Here is a 19,996-nt window from a genome sequence, read left to right on the forward strand (position 1 = left end):
TTATCCTCACTTTACAGATGGGGAAACTGAAACAAATTAGGTGACTTGTACAGGGTCAACACAGCTAGTAAGTATCTGAAGCTGGATTTGAACTCAGGTCTTCCTGACTCCAGGCCCAGGGCTCTATCCACTGTACCACCTAGCTGCTGCCAAGGAGACTCTGAGCCTCCTTTGTAACATATGTGACTTGTCTTTTTATTTTTAATTTAATCAGTTAACAAAATAAATACGTACTGCATGCTAGGCAGTGTGATATGTAGTAGAAAGAGGACAGTTTGGAGTCAGAAGATTTGAATTCAAATCCCAGCTCTGCCACTTACTACCTGTGTGAATTTAAGTAAGCCTCTTCACCTCAGTGGGAGTGCTTCCTGATCTGTAAAATGAAGGGGTTGGACCAAATGACTTCAGAGCTTGCTTCCCGCTCTAAATATCTGAGCCCAGGTAAAGCAAAAGCAAGGCAGCTCTTCACTTCAAGGAGCTTACACTCTATTTAGGTTAAAACACATTCACAGATAAATAAACATAAGTTATAAAAACATACAAAATCATTTTGGGGAGACATTAATAATAACGATTATTACTTTTATAGTTCTGTCATATAATAATTATATAATTAATCATTGATAATAATTAAAACAATAAAATGTTTTATTGATGCATCTTTTTTAAAATACCTATCACTTCCAAATGACACTCACCACACTTACAGTAGAACCCTACTTTGTAATAAGGAAATATGTCCAAGCAAAACAAATCAACACATTGACCGTATCTGACAGCATATGTCATGTTCTGCATCCGTAGTCCACCATCTCTCCTCCAAGAAAAGTGGTGGTGGAGGGGTGCATTTTGAGTATTTAAATTCTATGCATTTTTTAAAACTTTTTTAAAGAATCCCTCATCATAGCATCTCTGTTTGCTTTACCTAGGAGGAGCTCCATCTCTGGAGCTCACTACCTCCCAAGTCAATGGTTGGTGTTTATATTAAATCATGGATACACAAAATATCCCTAACCCAGTGCCCCTGTAATTCACAAAGAAAACATTGATTTACATATTGTAAAGAAATAGGACCAGGAATCAGAATACCTGAGTTTTAGTATAGCTTTGCTGCTATCTAGCCGTGCAACTTTGTGTAAGTGACTTCCCTTCTCTGGGCCTCAGTTTTCCTCTCTGTAAAAATGGACTCGATGATGTCTCATATCCCTTTGGATGTAGCCTTCTAGGATATTAACAAACAGGTGCAGACCATGGGCAACATATTAGAAAGCAAGGCAACTCCCCTCTGTACTCAGTGGGTCTGAAACTAGCTGGCAATGGGAAATGGGAGTGGTTTTCCCGAGAATGGATCTGAAGGTCAGTAATGCCACAGATCATGAAACTGTCATTATTTAGTATTGTCTCTGTGGTGTGGACTCAGGAAAATGACAAGCTCAGGGTCAATCCCCTCCTGAGTCCTCAGGACCTCTTCTGCAAACCTGATTTCCATTGCAGCAAATTCAGGAAAGAAAAGTTATTGATGTTAGAGGAAAATACAACCTCATCGATAGACAGGAACTTTCCATTGTTCCGCTCATTTAAAACTTGCAAATGGCCAGAACTTTTTTGTAAATCGGAATTAACACCGAAAGTGCTTCCCGAGAACAAAACCGGGGCCTGCCTTGTTTCACTTTCAGCCAAGGCACACTTTAATGCAAATTACACCTGCCAATGAATGTGGGGAGGCCCCAGCTGTGGGAGACAAAGAGCCTGGCAGCATCCTGGGGGAGGGGTCCCCAATACCCATAGCTCAGCGGGAGAGACATGGGTTTGCCTCAGAGGTCTCTAGTGCGACCTGTTACCCAGAGCAAGAATCCTCTTAGTCCCTCTGCCTGATGGTTCTCTCTGGTGAGCTGGAGGGTGACTCCTGTACCTTTCACCTCCTACTTCTGGCCTCCAACACTAAGCAGATGTAGACTCATCCCCTTTCTACATGGCATCCCTTGAGATCTATTTACAGCACTTTGCAAACCTTAAAATGCTGTATAAAGGCTATTGGATATTATTTATCATTGAAGAAAACCAACATGTCCCATGTAAGTCTCCAAGTCCTGAAGTCTGAAATCTACTCATTAACTATTATTCTGGACCCATTGCCCTCTTCCCAGACCCTCCCAGTCCTACACTTTAGGCTTCTAGAAAAGCAAAAACTAACCAGTGTCAGTCTTTTCTGGTTCCTTTTACCAGTCCTAGAACCCCATTAGTGTCTATTGCCATTCCTTCCTCCCTGGAGCCCCTCTATAAAGCCCAACCCGCTACCAGCACCTTTGATTCCGTATCTTTCCTCTGTCTCCAGGACATCGTCCCAACAGCCAACCCTTTTCTTTAGAATATACTTGATCTCTGCTTCACTACTAGTTTCTTTTCCTCTTTTTACAAACATGATAACAATCTTAATAAAAACAATTGTGCTGACTTGGAGGCAAGAGACCTGATGTGAATCATACTTCGGGTACTTTAACCTATGATCATAGGCAAATCACTTAATTTCTCAGAGCCTCAGTTTTCTCATCTCTAAAACAGGGAGAGTGATATTTGCTGTAATCATTCAACAAGCATTTATTAAATTCTTGCTGTATGCCAGGTATTGTGCTAGGCACTGAGGATATGAAGATGAAAAAAATGAAATGGTCCCTTCCTCCAAGAAGCTGACATTGTATCAGGGGGAGTTCTTAAGAGGGGGACCAACAGAGACCAGTAAATACTAAATGTCTATATAGCAGTTTCCCCAGAGGAGGTTGTAAGCAGCTTGGGAGATTAAGCCTCAGGTAGGAAGGGCAGCTAGGTGGCAAAGTGGATACAGTGCTGGGTCTGGAGTTAGAAGGACCTGAGTCCATACCCAGCTTCAGACACTTACTGGCTGTGTGACCCTGGGTAAGTCACTTAACCCTCTTTGCCTAAGTTTCCTCATCTGCAAAATGAGCTGGAAAAGGAAATGGCAAATCACTCTAGTACCTTTGTCAAGAAAACCCCAACTGGGGTCCCATAGAGTCAGACATGACTGAACAACAAGGGAGGCTCACCCCATTTCTTCTGCCACCTTTTATCTTTGACCACATTTTCTTCACTTTCTCTATTCCTGATCCACAGTTTCTTTCTCTTAGTAAGCATCTCTACCCAGATGGGTATTTCCAGCCCTGACCTCTCTCCCAAACTGCAGAGCTCCATTGCCTTTGGGTCATCTCTACCATGATATCCCACTGGCACTTTGTATTCAGCTCATCCAGAACTGAGCGCTTCTTCTCTTTCTCTCCATCCTTCCCCTCCCTTTCAACTTGATTCTGGCCTGGTCATTGGCACCAGCATGCACCCAGTTTCCTATATTCAAGACCTTGGTTATCATTGACTCTTCCCTCTCCTGCTTCCCATATTCAGTTCAGTTCAACAGCAACAAAAATATTAGTAGCTAACATTTATACAGTAGCTCCTAGTGCCAAGTACTTTAAAATCTTATTTGATCCTTGCAACAACCTCAGGAGATAAGTGCCACTATTATCCCCATTTTTACAGATAGGGAACTAAGGCAAGTAGGGTTAAATGTCTTGCCAAGATCACACAACTAGTAAGGTCTAGGGCTGGAATTGAACTCTGGTCTTCCTGATTCCAAGTCCAGTGCCCTGTCCACTTCACCACCTAGCTACCCCAACACATACAATACATGCATGGGATACATACATACATACATACTTGGCACTGAGGATTCAGAGATCTTTTTAAATGCTGCCCCCCACTCTCCAGCAGCTAACATACCCAGTCAATTCTGCCTTGATAGCATCTCCAGAATTAGCCCCTTCTTTTCTGTTTGAATTGCCAGCACTCTGGTAGAAGCCTTCATTAGCACGTGCTACACTATTATAATTACCTCCTCGTAGGTCTGCTTGTTTCTGTTCTCTCCTCCCTCTAATCCATCTTTTGTACCCCTGCCAGACCCATTTTCCTTATGCACAGATGTCATACCAACTCTTCTGCTTAGAACTTTTCAGTGATTCCTTGAAGTCTACCAAGTAAAGTCCTACTTCCTTAGTCTGACATCGTGGTCCATTTCCATGGCTATTTCTACCTTTCCAACTTTACCTCATTTTTTTTTTGGTTGAGGGAACCAAACATAGTTTCATTGGCATAGGGAAGTAAGTCACATAACCAGACTATGGCTGAGGTGGGATTTTAACCCAGGTCTTCCTGACTCTGAAACTGGCTCTCTATCCATTATATTACTTTGTCTCTTCTATATCATATGATTCCCCTTTATAGCTCCAGATAAATTGGATGATTCACCATCTTCTGTACAAAACTACAGTTTCCTCCTTCCCTGCCTTTGCTCACACTGTGCCCAGTACCTGGAATGCCATCCCCTATTGAAAGCCCTCTATGATTTGCTCCAACTGTTAATTCCCCAGTGGCACTTTGTACTTCTTATATATTGATTTGCATTGTAGCTATCTGTATATGTGCCACACTCCCCTATAAACCAAGCTCCATGAAGGCAGGGTAATTCTCATTTAGTCCTTACCTCCCCTAGTCCCAGCAGCACACAGTGGGATTATCAATTCCTTTAAGCTAGCCCTAATTCTATTAACAGTCAAATAAGTGGAAGACGCCTCCCAGGTGATTAGGGGAAATGCTTTCCTTTTGAGGCTGATGCTGTTTTCTCTCAGTATGAGAGAAAATTAGAGTCTGTGAGTGTGTCTGTGTTCCTCTTTGCCTTTCTAATCACATATAATGAGGCTGGGAGTGGAGGTGGGGGAGGACAGGGGTGCTTAGGAACTCTTCCTGTGTACATATTAGGGGGGTGAGGTGGGGAACCATGCTTTGAAACAGGTTTTAACTTAATTGGAATGAAGAAACCTAACACACTGCTGGATTAGGATGCAGAGCGCACACACATAATAACAGCCCATGACTGCTTAGCCGTTCTTGGAGTACTTCCCTAGGATTATTAGCTGATGTTTTACAGATGAGGAGAGTGAAGCTCCCAGAGATTAAGTGACTTGCCAGTGGTTAGCCAGGGTATACAGTTAGAGTTAGGTGTGACTAGAACTTGGGAATCCAGGCCCTATGGCCCGTGTTCTTCCTGCTGCAACAAGTTGTCTCTCTTGATCCAATTCAGCAAATATTTATCAACTGCCTGCTTTACGGAGGACCATGTGCTCCGTGCTAGAGTGGTAAGGGACTAGGGGAGACTCAAAGTGTTGCTGAAAGAATATGCTTTTCATGACCAGGGTTGAGGTGGGGGTGGGCGTAGGTTGATAAGAATAGGGTTTAACAAGGGGGAGGGGGGAGAGAGAGACTCTCCATGTTTTGAGAAGCCTGTGTTGTGAGCATTAAACTAAACGATTCTACCTTAACACTCACAACACAGGGATTTATACAAATATGCATATATACACACATATTCATCAAATATCAGAGCCAGAAAGAGCCCTAAAAAGAGTACCTGGAAGAGATAAGATCTGAGCTGGGCCTGTAAGAAAGGGAGGGCATTTCATCTGCTGAAGACTTGGGGTGAGTCCAATCTAGGCTTGTGAAATAGTGTCAGCTGAGACAGGGAGGAAAAGGCAGAATGGGTCTGGGGTGGGAGGGGGAGCAGATTGATACCCTCCTTATTTACATACGTGGCACCCCATTGAAAGGAAAGCTGTTCTTAGATAGAGTCGGCTGATTTGAGGTCACTCACTATGATGGGCTCATGAGTGTGAGGTAGCACACAGAGAGGTATGGTCTTGGAGCCAGGCAGCCCTGGGTTCAAGCCCCACCATTGCCAAGTACGTGTTGTGTAACCCTGGGCAAACCACTTCACTTCTCATTGCTCTGGGCAGTTCTCTAAGACTGTAAATTGCAGAGAAGGGGGTCAACCTGCATTGGTGGTTTCTTCATCTAGGAAATCCCCATACCAATAAAATCAAAATTTGATTTTATATTAATCATACATAATACATATTATGTATAAGTAATAGATGAATATGAACTAAAGGAATTATATTCATAACCATTGAAATTCTTCATAAAAATAAATTAATAATAAATAGCAAGTATTTCTATAGCATCTTAAGGCTTGCAAAGTGCTTTACAGATGTTATCCCATTTTACTATTACTGTGACTGAAATTACACCGCTAACACTGCTCATCGCTATTTTTGCCATTTCCTCTTCTCTTTGTCTTCCAAGTTCTAGCCATTTGTTGAACATATACTGCATGCAAAGCATCAGTAAATATTTGTCAAATGAATGGATGGATTCTGCTTTATCCCATCCACCTCTGCTTATTTCCTTCAGACCTCCCTCCCAGCTCTTCCCAGGGACCTGCCCCTGCCTTGCACCAGTCCCCTTATCCTGTTGGACCTTTTCAAGCCCTCTCAGTCCTTCTTTCCTTCTTTCTCTGAACTAAGAAATAGTTTCAGAACAGGCTTTCCAGGCTACTAAGACCAATTATACTTTTGTGGTAGAATATCTCCAAGAAGAAATAAAGCCATCTGAGTATAACTACTGGACTGCAAAACCCAGACTTTGGAGGCTCCTCTCTTCCCCCTTCCTAATCCTAGAAACATCTTTCAGAGAGGTGGGGTTGGTGATCATTAGCTAAGCATCTGGGGGCAGTGTGAGCATGGGGAATGAAAAGGGATTGAGGTGCCTGCTTTCTCTCGCAGCATTAAAATACATGCACAGCATTAAAATACACACCGACCTATCTTTGGGGGCATTTTGTTAGACTTCCTGGTGACACATTGGCAATGTGGCCATCCACATCCTCTCCAACATCCCATCTACCATGGAGACCCATTGTTTCTGAGCCTAGGACTGAGACCATGAGCTTCAGGGATTGAGAGGCCTAAGTTCTTACCTGGAGAATGGTTACATGAGCAGAGGTAAGATGGTAGCATGGAAAGAGGAAGGGATTTGGAACCAGAGAACCCAGGTTCAAATCCCTACTTGGCTGTATAGCACCCATGTGACATTGGGAAAAGTATTCATCTCCCTAGGCCTCAGTTTCCTCATCTGTCAAATGGGAGGTTGGGGCTAGAAGTCATCCAAAGTCCCTCCCAGCTCTAGCCCTAGGACTGTACACAGAGACACCCACCTACACAGACTTCCTTTCTAGCCGGCTCTTGCCTTCCAAAAGCTCCTGTAACCACATTAGTAGAACTTGGTGCAGTGACTCAAACTCTCATAGGAAGCCTCTCTCCTAAGATAAACACAGCTATAAATTGCCCTCCTTTTCAATCCCTCCCTGCTGGTGCCCTCATATTCATAATGGGATGATCAGTGTAACCAAAGATGTGGCTGTTACTTTAAAGGATAAATTAGCTTGACTCTTAACTCAATAATTAAAACTGTTATGGCTATGAGCCTGCAGGGATAATGTACTATTATTATAGTCGTTTGTTTCAATTAAATGCTTACTGATTTTACAATAGCAGCTGGGCACCTGTGTGAGATAGCTATTACTCTGAACAAGACATCTCCAACTCCGCGAGGAATCTGTCAGACCGCTAGAGCGTTTCTCACCAGCCATGAAACTTTATTAGGGATAGTGATGGCCAAGGGGGCGGGTCACTGGCAGAGATTTCTTCACCAGCTTTTTCTTACTCCCCTCGTTTGCTGGGTGATTTGGTTTTGTTCTGAATGGGAATTATTTTCAGCATATTTTATTTAGCAAGCTCTAGTAAGTCTAGTCAGGGATGTCACTGCTGGGATGCTGGGGTTGGGAGTGGGGGGAAGCTATGCAGGGGCTTGTTTTCCCTACCACATGCCAATGCTGGTGATGGTTTTCCCTTAACAAGACCATTAGAAGCAGTCATCTCTTTCAGCTCTAGATTCTGGGTCTGTCTGACCATCTGTTCCTTTGTCAGGATGGTTTAAAGGACAGAGGATTGGCCTGGAAGTCAGGAACCTTGTTTTCTAATCCCAGTTTCAATACCCCAAGACCTTATATGAGTCCTTTTTAAATGTTTTTTATTTAATATTTTATCCCCCCCATCAATTACATGTAGAACCATATCAGTGTTCTTTTTTTTCAGATTTTGAGTTCCAAATTCTCTCCCTCTTTTCCCCCCTCATTGAGAAGGTAAGAAATTGAAATAGGTCATATATGTGTAGTCATTGCATAAGTATAAAAAAGAGAAAAGGGCATCCGTGAGCAAAGATATTTATGACAGCTCTTTTTGTGGTGACAAAATATTGGAAATTGAGGGGATACCCATCAATTGGGGAATGGTTGGATAAGCCTTGGTATAGGAATGTAATGGAATACTATTGTGCTATAAATAATGTTGAGCAAGAGGATTTCAGAAAAACCTGGAAAGACTTGCATGAACTGATGCAAAGTGAAATGAGCAGAGCCAGGAAAATAGTGTACCCAGTAATGGTCATTGCATAAGCCTTTTTCTCCCTTTGGGACCATCAGCCTAGAAAGAAGCAAGCATCTCCTCTTGTGATAGTTGTGAACTGGAAAAGGGATGGAAAGGACCGTGCAAAATTACAGAAAGTCAGAAGACCTAGGTTTGACTCCTGACTGTATTTATTTAATCTTTTTATCTCTTGCTTCAGTTCGCCTGGGCCTTCACTGGAACTAAGAAGGCCCAATCTAATCCCTCTTCCTCATGACAGCTCTTCAGATATTTGAACTCAGGAAGATGTCTTCTTGTCTTCCTAACTTGACCACCTAGCTGCCCTCCTCTCAGGGTGGGCTAAACCACAGTGGTACTATAAGTCTGAAGACCACTGAGATGATAGGGCTGACCAACAGGAGGATGGTAGACTCTGTAGCAAGACTTAGCGCTTCCCTCTTGCAGGGTTTAGGAAGGCACAGAAGGCAATACAAGTCCTTAAAGCAGTATAAATGCTGCCAAACGTTGTTTGTCCTTTGTCCTTGAAGAGGACCATGACATCAGGGAGGTGATGCCATGACTTGCAAGTGAGTTGGATTTAAGTGAGGCAGGTTGTGCAGAGTCACCAGCCTCACGTTGTTCTCCTGAGCCATCTAGGTCCAATGTCCAGATATAGATCAAGATAACCGGAGATGGTTCAGGATGCTGTCTGTAAATGAGGAGCTTGACCTCGGTGATATTAGGTCCCTTTTAACTCTGAATTCTCATTTAGAAGGCTACTGCTACTGCCCTCTAGTGGTGCCCCAATGCCACGATTTCCCCTAGGCGAGGGAAAACGAAGGGGCTATTTAATATGCACTCAGACATGTCCTTGTCGTTTGTCCTTTGTTCTCGAAGTGGACCAATGATATCACAAGCATGTGAGCTGGATCTGAGTGAAGCAGATCTGGGAAATGTCATCAGCCTTGCTGTCTCCTCCAGAGCCACTGGAGTCCAGGGGCAAGATAGAGGTCGAGCAGACTGGCCATGACCCAGGATGCAGTAAAGGAAAGGAAACTGTTTTGGTGTTCATGGACTCAGATGCAAGCTCTTGCTTTTTCTGTGAGGTGAAATAAAACCAGTTCTATAGAAGATATATTGTTAGCCTGAGTTCTCGTATAGGAATTAAAGGCCCTTTACCTTTTCTGCAGAGATTTGGATGCTATCCAAATGCTGATATTGGCAGGGGAAGCCCTGGATGGGTGCATGAACATGAACTCAAAGAGAAGGTTTTACTGAGAAGCTCCCAAGATGGAACTTTTTTCACGTTAACCCAAAGCTTCCTCCATTCTGGACTTGGGTTAGAATGATAATGAAATCAGTAATGAGAAATTCAGGGGAAATCGCAGCCATGTGGCTATTACAAAGAGAGAGAAAGCAGTTCCTATTCCCAAATTAAAATTTCAAAATGTTTTTAATGAAGCCCTCTTCCTCCCACTGAGAAAATGTGGATCCAAGAATTCTGTTATATTTCAGCATGAGTGGGCACTCAGAATGCATGTCCTTCCTCATTCATCTACCCCTTCAGAGGCTCAGGCTAAGTACTGCTATGACTGATATCCATATTCATTAAAAAGAGAAAATACTTTTGAAAGGTACCTTAGCATTCCTATAGCCCCCTGGGAGTTGATTAAGTAACATACACTTAATTACTTTAGCTTCTCCCCTCTCACATTCCTCTTCATTTTCCTCTGAGACACAGCACATCCCATAAAGAAAGAAGAAGCTGGTGGGTCTTTTGTACCTCTTTTCCTTATTTGCATGGGAAATCAGTTATGCCTTGATCATTCCAAATTTGGGGGTTAGTTTGGTAGTCCAAGAATAGGGGCAGGGATTGGGAATTAGTGGAAGAAAGGTGTGTGGAGAGGTAGACAGCCTACGGTAAAGTCTAGAGGGCAGTAGGCCTTGGAGTCAGGAAGACCTGGCTTCCTTTGCCATCTCTGAGTTTTCTTAGCCGTGTGACCCTCGGCAAGTCATTTAACATCTCAGCTCTTCTGAGATGACAAGTTGCAAAGCAGGTGGCAACCTGGAATGGTAGAAGGAATTTCCTCATCATAGAAATCAGGTGGCATCACAGTCCTTTTCCCCTACAGTATCACTGAGCCTCTCCTTACTCATGGACTCCGTTGGCAGTCTAGCAAAACCTGTGGGCCCTTCTCAGAATGAGGTTTTTAAATGCATGAAATAAAGTGAATAAGACTGCAAAGAGAATCAATTATATTGATATTCAGTTTTCAAAATATCTTTTAAAAAGCCCAAGTTTGTTTGTGGACCCTCAGGTTAAGAACCCCTGTCCTGAAAAGATCAGTTAAATCTATCGCTCAACAAATAGGAAGCCCTCCTCATGTGCCAGAGTCTGGGTTAGGCACTGACGTTACAAAGACAAAAGAAAAGAATATTTTAGCCTAGGCAAGAAAAGTCTGGGGAACAGAGACACATGATCACTCTCTTAAAATATCTGGAGGTGTTGTAAGGAAGAGGGATTAGATTTGGCCTTTTTGTCCCCATTGAGGAAGAATTAGTTACGGGGGTGGGAAATCAGCAGCCTCCAGGCCACATGTGGTCCTCTAGGTTGTCACGTGCAGCCCTTTTTATTCAGCCAAAGGGCCGGACTTGTGGCCTCAAGGCTGCCAGTTCCCTATCCCTAGACTATGAGCAGTGGGTCAACATTGAAAGAAGACAGATCAGTAGCTCCCTATAAAAAAGGAATTTCCTTGCAGTCAGAACTGGAATTGGGGGTGGGGGAAGTACCCATTTCTCAACATTGAAAGGCCTTAAAGTTTGAAGACATTCTTGCTTTAGTTGAGAATTGGATGAGATGACCTCAAAGGACCCTTCCAACCCTGAGATTCTATCACTGAATAAGAATTTAGCCTTAGATGCTTACTAGCTTTGTGACCCTGGTCGTCACTTAACCTTGTTTGCCTCAGTTTCCCCATCTATAAAATGGGCTGGAGAAGGAAATGGCAAACCACTCCAGTATCTCTACCAAGAAAGCCCCAAATGGGGTCACAGAGAGTCAGACAATACTAAAAAAAAACAAAACAAAAAAAAACAGAACAACAAATAGAATTTAGTAAGTGTCTACTGTGTGTAAAATACTTTAATCATCTACCTTTTAAAAATTGTCAGTTATGGCTCTTCTAAGAAATACAAAAGACCCTCAAAATCTCCATAAAAACTTTAACAGTGTTGGGTTGTTCGTTTTGTTTTCTTTTTTAACTTCCATTTGAAGTCTCTTCAGGTGCTCTCAACTACAAGGTGTTTTCATTGAGAAATGAGAACTTAGAAGGGAAGAGAAATCCAGGGACCCTGGAGATCGTCTGGGAAGTGAGAGGGTTGGGCTAAAGGATCCCCCAGCCACTCTCCAGCTCTGACGCTCTCTGGTTCCATAAAATAACCTCTAAATCCAGATGAGGCAATAAGACACTCATGAAAGGAAGCGTCCCCAAGCTCTCAGATAGTGAATGTGCTGAGAGCTTAGGAAGGAGAGCTCTTGAGGACTGGAGAGGTAAGAGAAAGCTTACAGGAGGACACAGGACTTGGGTCAGCCCTCTAAAATAAATAGGATTTGGGGCAGCTGTTGATAGAGCACCAGCCCTGGAGTCAGGAAGACCTGAGTTCAAATCCAGCCTCAGACACTTACTGGTCATGTAATCCTGGGTAAGTCACATAACCCTGATTACCTCCAATTAAAACAAAATTAATAGAATTGCACCAGACCTAAAGAAGAACAGGTTGGTCTTCCCAGCAGAGAGAAGGGGTATGAGAAGCAAAGCTGTAGAGAGCGTGGCTGACCACAAGGTTGAAGGGGAAGTTTCAAGCCTGCGAGGATATGGAAGTGTCTGATGAACAAAGGGATGTGATCGTTCATTGCACCATGTTGCTCCCCTGCTCAGGTTCAAGATCAAGTGACTCCCTATTGCCTCCAGTATAAAAGTCTTCTGTTTGGCATTTAAAACCTCTTATAATTTAGCTCCAGCTACCTCCCTTTCCTGGCTTACTGCCTCCCTTCACACCCTCTTACATTCCAGCCAAACTGGCTTCTGACTAGTTCCAATACACAGCATGCTGTTTCCCATCTCTCTGTCTTTGCCATGGCTGTGCCTCATGCCAGGAATGCTGTCCCTCCTCTCCTCTACCTCTTAGAAATCCCAGTTTCCTTCAAGATTCAACTTGAGCATCGTCTCCCATGTGAGGCCTTTCCTAATTCTCCTATTGCTAGTGTCAGCCTTCCCCACTCCCTTAAAATAAAACAAAACTCTGTTATTGACTTTTTATATATTTTGTCTTTACTCATGCACATGCACATTGTTTACCACAATAAGAATGCCAGTTCCCTGAGGCCATTTTAATCACTGTATTCCCAGTTCAGTGCCTCGCACACAGTAGTACTTAATAAATACTTGGTCAATGGGTGAATGGGTGAATTAATGAGGTTAAGAGACCTGCATTCAAATCCTGGCCTTGCCCTTTACTGCTGGGGTGACTTTAGGTAAGTCCTTTGCCTATGTAAAGGTCCCTTCTAGCTCTAATCCTATGTTCACACAAGATCACATATCTCTATTTTGAAGAGCCCTCAGAGGCCTTCTGCTCCACATCCCCCCCTCCTCCCTTTACAGGCCCAGGGTGGTTGCCTGCTCAAGGTCATAGAGATAGTAAGTGTGCAGCCAGGGCCTCTGACTCTACAGCCAGTGCATTTTCCATGTTCCACGATTCAATGGGAGCCTCCTCAGACTGTGGGGCTGAGGATCAGTCCCAGGCCTGGATTATAGGTCGTTCTTTTTAGTTCATTCTACAGGGGAGAGAAACACCATCCAATGGAAAGACAAATGGAACTTGGGAAACCTTGGTTTGCCTGAGGTCCCCAAAAGAGGAAGAAACTTAGCCAAGGCTTCACAGCCAATTAGCAGCAAAGCCAAGCCCAGAACCCACTCCTCCTGACCCCTAGCCCAGGACTCTTTGCCATCCCATTGTTTTAAGGCAGGCCCAGAATGTAATCTAACAAATACCAATAAATGGTAACTCTAACCCAAGGTAGAGTTAGATATCCTAAGTCTCAGTGCTTCTTTCTCTGCCAGTGACCACAGGTGAGTCATTTAACTTCTAGACCTCGGTTTCTTCCTAAGAACTGAGGGGATTGGGGTAGCTAGGTGGCACAATAGATAGAGTACTAGCTCTGGAGTCAGGAGGACCTGACCTCAGACACTTGACACTTACTAGCTGTGTGACCCTGGGCAAGTCACTTAACCCTGATTGCCTCACCAAAAAAAAAAAAAAAATGAAGGGATCCATCTACTGAGCTACCTTTTCTCTCTCTAAGCCTGTGATCCTATGATGCTCACAGCTTTACACCTGTGAATCTGTGATTCCCCAGGATGAAGGAGCCACGTGGCATTCTTGATCGTAATGGGGAAGCAGGATCCCCAAATTCTTCCTCGGTTTCTATGCCACCATTTGCTCTCCACTCTGGCTCAGGGCTGTAGAATTCGGGCCCAGAACAGGAGCTGGCCCTGGCAGAGATGATGAGGGGGAAGGAGGGTGGCTACAGGTGACGGCTAGGTTCCATCAACCTCCAAGTACCCCAACATCTGAAGTGGTATTGTCCTCCCTTCCTGCTCCTGAAAGCCGAGCCATGAAGACTCCAGGGCCAAAGCAGCATCCCAGGAGGCAGAGCAGGGGCTGGTAAGGGGGGAGGACGGTGAGGGGGGAGACTGAACAGTGCTTAGGGGACAGACTGACTGACTTCCCCTCACGTTTGTTTCCACGAGGGTTTTTCTAACCACAGCACGCACGCCAGAGTTGTAATTACTCCTTTGGAGTCGTTCTGCTCTGTTGCATAAATAATATGCAATTTAAAGAAAAAAATGGATGATTACATATTTAACGGCTCGATGAAGTTGTTCTGGTCTGCTGGCCACATAATAAGAGTTTTTAAAAATTGTCTTAATACACTATTTACCCAGGAGAGTGGAAGGGCTCCAAATGAAGATGAGCCATTTGTGATTTCAGGACTTAAAACCACACTTCTTTTGTAACCTTTCTCGGACAATTGTTGCCTCGGTTTAAATTTTTAAATAAAAGAAAAATCACAGCTAAGGAGAGAACCAAGTACAGGCTGCTCTTCTCCTCAGAGCTAAGTGAAAGGCTCCTCACTTGGTCTCTTTTTTAATACCGTTTATCCTCACTCCACTCTCACACACTTGCACTGGCCAGTCTTGGGCCCCTCACAGTATAGTAACAGCAGTGATGGTGGAGACATTTATATAACCCTCTAAAGTTTGCCAAGGCCTTTCCATATGTTATCTTATATGAGCCTTAGACAAAACATAGGTCCTACCGATCACAGAATCATAGACTGAGAATCACTCTCATCCATCCCCCACATTCTACAGAGGAGGGAGCCGAGACCCAGAGAGGTTAGGTGATTTGTCCAGCATCACACAGTAAATTGCAGAGGTGTTGATCCGAAGCCAGTGCTCCTTTTCCTCCCAAGGTAGTATTATCCCCTTTTATATAGATGAGGAAAAGTGTAGCTTAGAGAGCCTAGGTGACTTATCCATGGTCCCATAGGTAGGTGTATCAGAGGTGGGACTTTCACCCTGATCTTACTGATTCTCAGTTTGTCTACTGTATCATACTAGGCAGCTTAGTGGTGCCATAGTGCACTGAGCATAGAGTCAGGAAAACCTGAATTCAAATCCAGCCTCACACACTTCCTAGCTGTGTGACCCTAGGCAGGTCATTTAATGTCTCTCGGCCTCAGTTTCCTCTCTGTAAAATGAGGGGGTCAGATTATCCGCCCTCCAAGATCTATTCTCACTCTTAATTTCTGATCCTGTGACTCTCCCAGCTTTAAATCTGTGAGCATGTCATTCAGAGTCAGGCAGTCACCTGGCATTCTTGTTTACAGAGGGAAAATAGGATCCCCAAATTTTGTCCAGGTATCCACACTCCATTTTATAGATAAGGAAACTGAGGTCAAGAGTGATTAAATGACTCACACAGTATCTCTCAGGTAGTATCTGAGGTTGTCTTCCTGAATCCAAGTCCAGTGGATGCATATTTGACTATCTGGCTCTTTCTTCCAGTCTAGGAAGTAGTGAGTTCTCCATCTTCAGGGGTGGACAAGTGAGGCCTGTCTGATTATTTTTCTGGCTGTCATATTGGGGATTCCTGCTTCAGGCAGAAGTCTGAAACTTGGCTCTGCCGCTTATTAGCCATGTGACTTTAGACAAACCACTGACCCTCTCTGAACCTTAGTTTTCTCTTCTGTATATTGGTGCTGGACTAAGTCATATCTGAGGTGACTTCCAGCTCTAAACTTTGTCCCTGTGAATGAACGTGAGAGTGGTCATAGTGGATAGAGGGCTGGCCTCAGAATCAGGAGGACCCAGAGCTAGCTCATACCAGCTGAGGAGCTACAGGCTTGTTTCTTATCAGTGCCCCAGGCAGCTTGCTATGACCAGACTTTGCTGATGGGTTATTGCTTTGTGTTACTCAAAGGATTTTCCACACTAGGATGTCTCCATACTGATGAAGCTTTGATTCTGGACTGAAAAAAAAAACCCCAAAAAACACTAGCTCTATTCACAGAATGACAGGAAAAATGTGTAGTGTCCGGCAAACAGCAGGCATTCGATAAGTCTTTGTTGATTTGAATTAACTTGTGGAAATATGTTTTGCATAATGGATATCATATCACTTGACTTCTCAGAGGCTAGAAGGGTTAGAGGAAGGGAAGGAGTTTGGAACTCAAATTTTTTTTTTAAAAATCACATCTAAATAAATAAGTAATGGATTTAAATTAACTTGAATGCTGCTCAGTAAAGGTGAATCTGGTTAATGTCTCTAACTTTGGCCTTTTCCTAGGGATGGAATGATCCTGGGGCCCTTCCCCTGCCATGTGGCAAGAGGGCTGTCCTTGGTTTCCAACCAGCATCAGGGAAACTGCCTTACTGATGACCATTGCTTCCCAAGGAGTCTCCCCAGTCAGTCACCAGCCAATGGAGGTTCAAACAGCCAGCTCCATTGACTCCCTGTTAATGAGAAGCTTGCTCTACAGCAGGCTTATCAAGAGTGAAGACTGTTAATAAATAAAGCAGGGGGTCCTTCATCTCATGTTCACATTAGTAGGCTTAATAGAAAGGCAGACCATCTGTGAGACAGTGTTTGATTTCCCTCCTGCTGATTCTGCCTCCATGAAGCCACCATTCTGTGAGCTTCACTTCTTGTTCAGACGGAGTAGTGAAGGCCTTCCCCATTCCTCTGACAGCCCCGGAGAGGTGGCCCCATCCAGGGGGCACAGGCATACATGGTGGAGCCCTCACACCAGGGCCTGCTGTCCCATCCTACAGAGCGCTAAGCACCATGGGTGAAACCAGCTTCTGATTTCAACCTTCCCCTCTATCCAGACCCCACCCAGGTGGGGAAGCCTTTGTCCTCTGCTCAGGTTTGGGTGGGGATAAATGCTTTGAATAGATTGCCCAAGGCTAGGGCTAACTTAAAAACTAAATGACATAATCAAAGCTCAGGTCCAGCACCTCATTATAATATTCATTCCCTCATTAATTGTTAACCAATCAGAGCTGACTGCTACCCTCTTTCAGTAGGCATGAGCCCACCACCATAGTTGTCTTTAGTCTTGCTGCTGTTTGTCCTTCTTTCTCGACGAGGACCATGACATCAGGGAGATGATGACGTGACTTGCAGCTGACCCTGATTTGAGTGAGGGAGGGCTGTGCAGGTCACCAGCCTCACTTCTTTTCCAGAGCCATCTCAAATGGTCATTTTGTTGTGTTTGTCCTTTATTCTCAAAGAGGACCATGACATCAGGGAGATGATGACATGACTTGCAGTTGACTGATTTGAGCTATGCAAGGGCACCAGCCTCACTTTCTCTTCCACAGCCATCAGTGCCCTGATATATAGATCAGGATGACTGGAGATGGCCCTGGTTGCAGTGGGAGACCTTGGCTCTCGTAGGCTAAGGTCTTTTCAGGTTCTCACTTTGAGTGAGGTAACACCCATTCAGTGAATAGGCCTCTTTAAGAGGTGAATCAGAGGATGGCCCCTTTAATCCAAAAAAAAAATCAAGCTATGTCTTTGATCTAAGAAAGAGATGGCCAAGTGACCGTCCTTTTATTAAAATGCTAGCATTATTAATAAAATTATTACATTACCCAGAAATGTATCGCTTGAACCTTTTTAAGTACATTCACAAAAAGGCCATTTTCCACAAAACAGACCCTATCTCAAGCCCTTGCTCTGCAAAACTTCGAGGATTTGAATCATCCTAACAGAAGTGGTGATGATTTGGACAGAGCGTGGGCTGAAGGGTAAGCCCGTGCTCCTTGTGAGCAAAGTGTTTGCTAAGCTATAAAGATGGCAACAGGCTGGTTTCACCTACTTCAGAGAACAAACTGCTTTATTGGATTTGAGAAACACCTATTTCTATAAGCACTTAATACATATTTGCTGAATAAATAAATGAACCATTGCTACACCAATTAAACATTATCCATTCATTAAAGCAGGCTAGCTTTGAAAATTGTGTGTGTTTGTTGCATGGTTGTTGTTTTTAAAAAAAGTGGAAATTCATGTTTTTATATTGAATCCCCTTTTTATGTTATGCTACCTTCATGGAAATGGTTTCTTTTTTGTCTTTTTGTATTTAAACTCAAAAATAAATATTCTTTTAATTATCCACTTGTTAAAGCAAGTTTAAATAATGCTGTATTTGAATGAGCTCAGTAGGAGCATAAGAACACTAGATTTAAAGTCAGAAGAGTGGAATGTTGACCCCAGCTCTACCATTTAAGGTTATCTTGGGCAAGTCACTTAACTTCTCCGGCTTCAGTTTCCTCAGTTGTGAAATGAAGGGGTTGTAGTAGATGACTTCAAAATTCCCAGCTATAAATCTGTTATCTTCTGTTGTCTTAAAAAAAATACAGTAACCCTTCATTTTACCTGCCAGTACTTATTCAGCAGCTTAAGCTGTGTGGAACAAGATTGAGAACCAAAATGAAAAAAAGAAGACCTTTGAGCATCAGGAGCAGTCCCTACTTACTCGTATTTTGCATACAATTCTGACATGAGCTTTGTAAATCTTAAAGTAACACAGAAATGTGAGTTGCTGTTATTTTTGTTCTCCATCCCAAAGTATATCAGAAGTAGCAAATTTACGGGGAAAGGAGGTGACATTGAACCTCAGGTGTCAAGCACCCTGAGAAAGGAAGGAAATAACATCCTGACGTGGAAGGAAACATATAGGAAGGGAATAAGCATTTATATAGCACCTTTGTACTTGCCAGGCCCTGTTCTAACTGCTTTAATTTGGTCTTCACAACAACCCTGGGAGGTAGGTTATTATCTCCATTTAACAGTTGAAGAAAGTGAGGCAAACAGAAGTTAAGTGACTTGCTTTGCCCAGGATCACACAGCTAGTAAGTATCTGAGGCTAGTTTTGAACTCAAGTCTGACTCCAGGCCCAGAGCTGTATCCACTGTACCACCTGGCTACCTCAAATGATAGGAGAAGTACCAGGGAAAAGATGAAAGAGCCATGGATTTTTAATCTAAGTGTCTTTGCCACTCACTCTCTGTATAATATATATTCTCTGTATCTTTGGGCAATTCATAAAGCGTCCGGGTGTCGTGGTGGCTGTGCTCTGGATTTTGAATCAGGAAGACCTGGTTCATATCATACCTCAGATACTTACTAGTTCTGTAACCCTGGGCAAGGCATTTGACCTCTGCCTCAGTTTACTCATCTGTAAAACTAGGAGGTTGGACTAGATCCTATGAATTCCCCAAACCTAGCCATCAGGTCCAGTTGGTGGAAAGCCAACACCCTTGCCTGTATGGACCACATTAACCTCTGAAGACTTACCTGTGTTACAACCCAGAAATGAGACCCTGAGTGTCAGAGAAAATTTTGAACTATGCTCAGGACCCTCTGTAAGAAGAGAGGAAGCATACATCCCATCTCAACAAAGTTTCTGCTGGAGATGAGGGGCAGAGAGTAAACAAACAAAGAATTCAACTGCTTGGGTGCTTAAAAGTATAAACCTCATTTTTTTGGAAAATTCACTGATCTGAATCAGGCCTGTTTCACAACAGTGGCAGATTATTGAGGCTGGGCTAGATCCTCCTATGGGGACCCTTTGACTCGTCTTACCAGGATCTGGACAGACCTTCACACCATGCCGTCACATTGTTACCTCACCCTCACCCCCTTGTTTTCCAGCTCCCTGTTATCTTACCTTCTTCCGTTAGAATATAAGCTTCTTGAGGGCGGGGACTTTGGGTTGCTTGTATTTGTATGCCTGACCCTTAACACAGCGCTTAGCACATGATAAACACTTGATGAGTGATTTATTAATATCTGAACACATAGTTATGAGGGACATGTTTGTGGAGAGACAGAGATGAATAAGACCTGGTACCCGCCTTCCCTCATGGAGCTCTGTCTGGTTAGGCTAAGGACCTGTGGCCTTAGTGACCTACATGGTGGTTTTCACCCTACCCCCTCTCCTGACCTCTTTAACCCATCAAGCACCTGGTGTCTGGGGGCCCGGAGGCTGTTTCACCCTC

General features: G+C 43.6%; 1 protein-coding gene across 2 annotated transcripts in view; it reads left to right on the forward strand.

Annotated features, from left to right (window-relative positions):
* TOX2 (TOX high mobility group box family member 2) overlaps positions 1-19,996 on the forward strand; it is a 313,476-nt gene that overhangs the window by 246,034 nt on the left and 47,446 nt on the right. The window lies entirely within an intron of this gene.

Source organism: Notamacropus eugenii, chromosome 1 (assembly GCF_028372415.1).
Source record: "Notamacropus eugenii isolate mMacEug1 chromosome 1, mMacEug1.pri_v2, whole genome shotgun sequence".
NCBI lineage: Eukaryota > Metazoa > Chordata > Mammalia > Diprotodontia > Macropodidae > Notamacropus > Notamacropus eugenii.